General features: G+C 31.0%; 1 pseudogene; it reads right to left on the reverse strand.

Moving 5' to 3' along the window:
- Positions 1–456: 456 nt before the first annotated feature.
- Positions 457–1,269, reverse strand: LOC113179885 (protein NipSnap homolog 2-like; annotated as a pseudogene).
- Positions 1,270–8,730: the final 7,461 nt, after the last annotated feature.

Here is an 8,730-nt window from a genome sequence, read left to right on the forward strand (position 1 = left end):
TGCGACTCAGAAAAACTTTTTCAGAACATGAGAAAATTTGTATTTTATTTTCCTGATACAAGAAATTTCACAAAATCTGTAATTATAAAACAGATATGCATTATAGAAAGAAATGACTGTGTTGTTGTTTTTCAAATCCTATTCAGAGATGATTTAAATTTTAATCTGAACCCTCTTTTCCTGGAGGGTAGGAGATGAAGCTAAATATTATATGGTATATTTGACAAAAATAGGGTATTTCAAAGAGGATAAAGGAGCCCTGCTAAAATCTACTAAACTTTCTTGTGATTATGTGAAATTTAAAGAAAAGAGTTTTATTATAAATTATGTATAACAGTTAATACTTCAATATTGCCTTTCTCACTAGATGTACACTTAATTTATTATAAATACTTGTCATATTAATTTATTATGGCACATGTAAGTTCTCTAGCTTTACTGTAGGGCTTAAATCTTCTATGGGATCATGCTTATGGATTCCATTTTTCTGAATAAATAGGACTGCATAATTCACCAATTCAGAGTCATGTTTGTGCCATGCTGCATTCCATATTATTTTTTTATGGTCTGAAGATCCTTGTAAGCCCAAAGATGATGCGTCATATATAGCTGCCCAATCTGAAAGAAGAATCCTCCAGCTGCTTCCTTAATTGTCTTGTCAAATTTTAGGAGCCCAGCGATTTCCCCATTCAGTCATGGTCCCTGGTTGATGTTGGAAAGAGTTCTTGTATGTTAGGATCTGACAGTGGGACATGCTCCTTTAAGAAACTGAATTCCAATGGCTGATGATTTTTCCTAGAGAGAAGTGTGTCGATTCTTGCCTGTTGGAAATTCATAAATTCCTGATTTTCTATGAGTTTATTTGTAATCTGTATGAGTGCTGGATACCTTCCTTCATGCGTCCAGAGGTGGATAGCTGGATCTTGTTTATTACCACATGTTCCAAATTCCCATCAAAGTATAAGGATGATCTGGATCTTCATGAATCTGTGGTAACACTTCTTGACTGAATGGAGGTTGAAAGACCTGTGGTACTTGTACCCAGAACTGGATGGGTTGAACAGAATCTCATTTTAGGGTTCCCAAATTTTGTTGTATGCTTCTAGGCCCTCTATTTTAACATTGTGAAATTGTAATTTGTACATACTGCTTATTTCCTTTTTGACTAGGAGATTTGAGTGAACATTTTTTCCTTGGATCAATATTCCAGACAAATAAGGATTTTAACCAGCTTTCTTCTCAAGGTCTATTATTAGATGTCAATGTCCATTAATAAATAAGAATCCAAACCAAGTCTTGTCACTCTCATTTCAGCAGTTTTCTATACTGCTGACCCAGTCATTGTACCCACCATCCATTTGGATGATTGAGCTACTAACATTCTGTGATTTTGATCACCTCCAAATCCCATGAAACCCATGGCCCATGAAGCAGAGTACCCCAATATTTTTGCAAGTTCACTTTATTTCTTTGTAGATGGCAGTGATACATTCTGTATTCTAGAATTTTTATTATAATATTAATTTAAAATTAGACCTGAGGTGAAATATTCAGATAAATATTCCATCTTCACTAATGTTTCTGAATGCTGTATAATTCCCTGTTTATACATATATAAATTATGTTTATAAATGGGGAATTTTTATCCCTTGTAGGATTTAATGGTCAAAAACTTGGAACTTGAGAAATCTTCCTTTTAATCATTAATGAACACATAAAATAGCCATTTCTTTTAAACATAACTCCTAAAAAAAAAATCCCCCAATGTAAATTCAAGAAACTCCACATTAATCAATTTCAGTTTAACAAACTCAAAGAACTTGCTAAGTACTTATCTTGTCCTTACTATTTATCCAGTGTTAAGGAAGATGAATAAAGTTTGCCAGAAGAAAACATATTAGTAAGTCATTATGTAATATTGGTAACAAGCAAGGAAATTTATAAATCAAGACAAAATTAGGCCGTAGTGACAAAGGTATGGGATGAATTCAGAGAATAAAGAAATTCATGACTTGGTTAAGATTTTACATACCAGGAATATGGAAAGGTGAATATAACACATGCATTACCCTTGAAGAACTCCCCACAGCACACATGCAATAGTTGAGACGGAAACCATGTGTGCTGGAAATGCACTCTAAGGGGAAGTACAAAGGAGGCATTGAATATGAGTCTTAGAGGATGAATAGAATTTTTCTAAACTGGAAAGAGTTCAGTATAGGGAATGTCCAGCAAAGAAAATAATTAATGCTGAGATCTGGATGTTTAAAACCTCTGTTGCCCTTAAGTCCAATTATCTATTGTATAGATCATGGGGTATCTGATAAAATTTAAGCTGGACAGCTGAAATCCACTATAGTTGTGAAGAGGAATGTAAGCTGTTCTGAGGAATTTGTGTTTTTTAAGGATGAAATAAGGAATTAATGAAAAATAGGAAAGTATTTGAAAACGATGGCTATAAAGTCAAGTCTAGATTTGAGAGGAATGACACTACAGATGGGAACGACAGATTGATACAGTGGTGTAGATGAGAAAAAGTCAAAAGCTATACTTAAAAAGAAAGGAGTCTTTTGCAATTTCAAAACAACCCTATAAATTCAATATTTTTAAATACTTTACAAATAATATAAAATAAAACTAGTAAACTGAACAAAGGCCCCTGAAAGATAACTAAATCTTAATCCATGGAATCTGAGTTCATTAATTTACATGGTAAAGAAGTTTTTATATATGATTAACTATTTTAAGATGGGCAAATGATCCAGACTTAGTTTGGTTTGTCCAATATAAACATAAGGTTCCTTATAACAAGAGGGAAAGAGGATCAGAGTATGAAAAAGAAGATATGTTGTCAGAACCTGAGGTTGGAATGATGTGTTAAGAACTGTGGAATGAAATGGCCTCTAGTATCTGGAAAAAGGAAGAAAAAGAATTCTCTTCTGAGGCTTCAGAGGGAATACTTTGAATTTGGACTCAAGGCTTCTAGGACTTTAAGAGATTAAACGTACTGGGGTTTTAAACTGCTAAAATGTTATTTACTTGTTATAATAACAGGAAACCAGTAAGGTAAGCCTATTCAGTAGAAGATAAATTTAGAACTTGAAGCAAGATCAATCAATGAGATTCCTCTTTCTCTGTCCCTTCTTCTCCTTATATTTAAAATGGATTGATAATATTACATGATTTCTGAATTCCATTTAGACAAAATAATGTATAATTCTATAAATGATTACACAGGAAGAGATGATTGTAAATGAGCAAAAGAAATATTTTCTTCACTGTCTTTTGTACCAAATAAGTAAACTTAGCTGATAACTCTGAATACTGACTTTAATATGGTTAACACATTATCTGCCACAGATTTCTGCTCATTCCCTTGAGACACCAGAATATGATTACTGATTAACATATCTTTTTAAAATATGTAATTATACAAGAAGAAAAATGTGGAAGCCTGAAACCTGCTGTGACAAAAGGGAATTGTGGCTTCAATCAGTTTACATTTAGAAGAACAGATTGTTAAACCATTGGTAGAATTAAAAAAAATCTCCTGAGGTAATTTTATCTGTAATATATAAACCATAAAAAGAGAACAGATTATGTGCCATGCATCACCTTTTAATTGAGCTGTGGATTTGAACTGTTTTAGAAATTATTAAATGAAATCCATTTGCACAGTTTTTAAATGTATAGTTTTCTTGTGTGACTAAATTTATTCTATTGCAAAGAACTATGAACAATTAATTGTAATGTTAAATATTAAAATCACATCTTGATATCATACATAGAATTTATAACTGTATCACTATAAGATTACTGTTAAACCACTGTTTGAAATTATATTAATGTTCAAGGGTTTCTCTAAAATTATTAAAACAGTAAATAACTATATCATTTCAATTTTAAATATTCACAATATTTGGAAGGACAGTCCAATGAGAATCAGTTTTTATCCTCTGAATTTAGTTAATCTTAGACTAAATCCTAATAGTGAGCTCTATCAGGGCTTCTATGAACACAAAATAATAGTGGAAATAATCAACTCTTATAAAATAAACAAAAGTAATTATACTATCATCTATGTGTATAACTTTTGCTCTGGCAAAAATTCTGGATGTAAAGTTTGCAAGAACTGATGAAAATTGTGAAGAAATGTGAAATTTTAAATACCCCTTAAAAGACAGTCTTACCCTGCAATCAGTGACTAAGCAAATGTGTTCAGTATATATGCTTAAGAATGACCAGCAAAGAACACATACAACTTTAGAATTCCCCCCAAATAAGGAAACTATAAAAATCTATGATTTTGCCAATTCATAATTAAAACTGCATTGCATTTACTATATCATTTGCTCTTTCTTAGTGTAAATGTGTCTATCCAAGACGAGCCTTGCATTTTTAATATTTATCTTTATTACATTATTTAGAACATGAGGGGAGACAATAATAGTATTTGGAGAGATCAATATTATATCAACTTTTTAAAAAACATTCATTATGAAACATGTCTTTTTTATTAAATATATTATGTTTAAAAGGTAAGCTTTTTACTACAAATAAATTGGAAACCCTCAAAATTTGAGAGAGACTTGCAGTCCTGAAATTTCCCATTAAATAGTTATTTAAAATATTTTAGGGCAGAATTTAGAGAACATGAGTGACATAACAGAAATAAATAGAGAATGAATTGAAGTTCAACAGGGAATACTCATTGTGGTAGACTTTTAAATGGTCTTACCAAGAAGATTATATAATCCAAACCCTGAAATTTTATCAATTTTGAGACCCTCTCTCTAACTAAAATACAAAATAAGACTGGGGATGTGACTTAGTAGTTGAGTGCCCCTAAGTTCATTCCCTGGTACCAAAAAAAAAAAAAAAAAGGAAATTTTATCATATTTGTAAAAGATTTTGAAGATGTGATAAAATTAAGACTTTTTGTTTAGAAGATATATTATCTATTCAAGCTATCAAAATTGTCTTCATAAGAGAAGCTGACGAGGATAACTTCAGCTTCTGGTAGCTAAAAGAGATTCTACCATTGTACCTCTAAATTGATATGATTCTGCCAACCTTATCACTACAACCCAACAGCATTGATTTTGGACTTCTGGCTTCTAGGTCCAGTAGAGAATTGCTACTTTTGAAGCTATCATGTTTATGTGAAGTCATTACAGCAGCTGAAGGGAACTAATACAGGCCTTCAAAAATAATTAAATAATTATTTCATATTGAAAGCAAAATATTATTCATGATTATACTCATTTTCTCAGCTCTTCTCTTCCTTGCCATTTGATTGGAATGCACTATAGAATTTGGATATTACTGTAAGAAACTAAAGTGCCAATATTTCATATTTGTGTAATTATTCTTCTCAATAATTTGATCAAGTAATCTTAGACAAAAATCTGATAAAAATTGCAATTCATTTCGTAAATGTAACATATTTTATTATTCCTAGTTTAACTCAGTAGGTTTATAATAAAACATATTGTATGCATTGCTATTTTTGAAACATTAAATGTTTTAGACTGGCACTTTGCATCAGTTACATGTTTTATCAATAAGACTGTAAAATTAGGTTAAAACTCTTATTACAAAGAGTGATTAGAAGATATTGGTTAATACAGATTAAGACTGAAATGAACCTAGTTCTACATTTTAATGCATTTTCATCAAATATAACTATTAATTTTTAAATCTTTATATTTTATTAATGTTATATTGCTTAATTATACTAGGATAAAATTAATGTTCTTATCAATGTTTATTGTGTTTAGTCTCTCAAATTTCCTATTATTTTTCCCTATTGGATTGATTCTTTAAATGTCTTATGAAGGTAATTTAAAAGGAGAATAATTTTTAAAGAGAAATTCTTATAGCTACATGTAAATATAGAAAACAGAATTAAAGCAGAATAGTATTCCAACACAGAAAGTATATTTTTAACTCATCATAGTTTTAAATATATATTAAAGCATGAATATATACATAGCCTAAATTTTATCAATAATTGGTTTTCCTAGATTGTGCATTTTATTTTTCTTAAATATATGCACTCAGACCTATATGAAGTGACTATATAAAGTGTTTTATAGTCTGAATACTTCCCACAAAATTCATAGGATGGAATTTAAACCACAGTGTGATAGTATTAGAAGCAGGAGCCTTTAGAAGAGATAGTCATGCAGGCCCCATTGAATGGGATTAGCAAATCATAGAAGGGCTAGAGGGAGTTTGCTATCCTCTTTTCACCCTTTTCTCTTTTGCCTGTTGAGGACATAGTGTTTTTCATGGAAGACATGACAACAGGGAGTCATATTGGAGACAGAGATGCAGGCACACAGACACTGAGCCTGTCAATGTTTTGATCTTGTACTTCTCAATCTCCAGAACAGTAAAATATAAATTTCTGTTCTTTGTAAATTACCTAGTCACTAGGAGTTTGTTCTAGCAGTACAAAGAGAAAGACACTGCTAGAACCATGACATGAAGCACAGAGAATCTGTTATGTAGTAAAGAATATGCATTGAATGAATTATAATTGCTATATTATTATCATTAAAAAATATCAAGGCCATTGGGCAAATGATTATAATATGCTTTTTAATCATGCCCAAGTGGCATTGTTATGGTCCAAAGTTACCATTGGGGTTACTTTCAATAGTTAATCATTTTCATATAAATTCTTCAACAATTTAAACTCACAGATAAAAGTGTCACATTAATGATTTAAATTTTATTGAGGTATAAATAAAAATGCACAAATCTGAAGTGAACAGATCAATGAATTTTGACAATTGTGTTGTATAATATTATCAAAATTGAGACAGAGTGTTGCCTTCCTACTAGAATGGTCTCCCCTTTGTATTTTTTTTTTTTAAAGAGAGAGAGACAGAGACAGACAGAGAGAGAAAGAGAGTTTTTTAATATTTATTTTTTAGTTATCGGCGGACACAACATCTTTGTTGGTATGTGGTGCTGAGGATCGAACCCGGGCCGCATGAACGCAAGGTGAGCGCGCTACTGCTTGAGCCACATCCCCAGCCCTCCCCTTTGTATTTTATTCTTATTTTTGAGCTAACCTGAACAGTATTATGTGATAGTGCTCTTTTTTTGTTTAATTAATCTGGTTTGGCATATTTTTATGATTCCTTTTCTTTGTCACTATTTACAGTTTGTATCTTTTAGTATTATATACTATTATATGGATATATGAATACATCACAATTTGTTCATTCTCCTATTAATTGATATCTAGTTGTTTCCAACTTTTGTTCACTGTAAATAAATTTGCTTGGAATCTTCTTATGCAAAACTTTTTGTGAGCACAAACTTGTGTTTCAATATAAATATAAAAGAGTGAATTGGTTAGATATTATGGTAGCTGTATTTTTAAATATACAAGAAGCTGTCATCAACTGTCTAAAGTATTTAGATCAGTTTAACATTCCATCAGAAATGTGTAAGTTTTAGTTCCTCTAGAAGGTTGGCAATATTCACCACTACTAGTGTTTTCTTTTTCCCATCTTAGTATTATGAATGGATATTACTATATAATTTGAATTTTAATCATATAATCATAATTAACATTTTTATTTGTGCAATGGTTATCGTGCATTGGTTATTCTTTTGTCAATATATATATATATATATATATATACACATATATAAACACACATACATATATATTTGTATATATATACACACATATGTATATATACACATATATAAAACATATAGCTTGTGTGTGTATCATTAGCACCAATCTAGTACAAATCTTAATGTGTTATAGGTATGAATTCTTTGAAAAAAAAATATATATAGGGATGTCTTCTCTTATGATAAGTTTTATCTGTTTTATTAGTTTTATCTTCTCAAAATCAGGAAATATTATCTGCCTGAAGAAAATTCTTATTTTTTCTTTCATTAAGTTTTTTTTTTAATTAAAAAAAATGTGTACAAGATCAAAACCTGTGGTCCTGTATTAGTAGGGGTGCTCCAGAGAAATAGAACAAATAGGATATGTTCAATAGATAAGATTTATTAATAATATTGGTTCAAATCACCATGGAAGCTGAGCAATCTCACAAAATACCTCTACAAGCTGAATAACCAGGAAAACCAGTGGTATAATTTATTCCAAGTCTAAGTTTCAGAACCAGAGTAGTCAATGATGTGACTTAAGACTGAAGAATGAGGGCAGATTCCTTGTCTGAGTGCAGAAGATGTTCCGGCTCCTAGAGAGAAAACAAATTTGCCTTCTTTCACCTTATTCTATCCAGGCCCCCAGTGGTTTCAATGACATCTACCCACATTGATGAAGGTCAATCTTCTTTATGTTGTCCACTGATTCAAATGCTAATCTCTTCTGGAAATCCTCTCTCAGACATATTCAGAAATAATTTCTTACCAGCTGTTTGAAGTGAGTATCCCTTATTCCAGTCAAGTCAAGGCACAAAATTAAAAACCATAACTCCCATGTTTTCTTTAGGAGGTTTATATTTCTAATTTGGCCCAGGTTCATATTCCATCTTGAATAAAGTCTGAATTTTTATGTATGAAGCTGGAGATGAAGGCTATTTCCCATGTGACTATCCAGTTGTTCCAACACTCTTTGTTGAATTTGTTTACTCCCTGTCAGATTTTGTTAGCGTATGTGTAATACACAAATATTTCTAACATTTTATTCTATTGAATTGATAAATCGGTCCATGCGTACAAATAAGG

Source organism: Urocitellus parryii, chromosome 7 (genome assembly GCF_045843805.1).
Source record: "Urocitellus parryii isolate mUroPar1 chromosome 7, mUroPar1.hap1, whole genome shotgun sequence".
NCBI classification, from domain to species: Eukaryota; Metazoa; Chordata; class Mammalia; order Rodentia; family Sciuridae; genus Urocitellus; species Urocitellus parryii.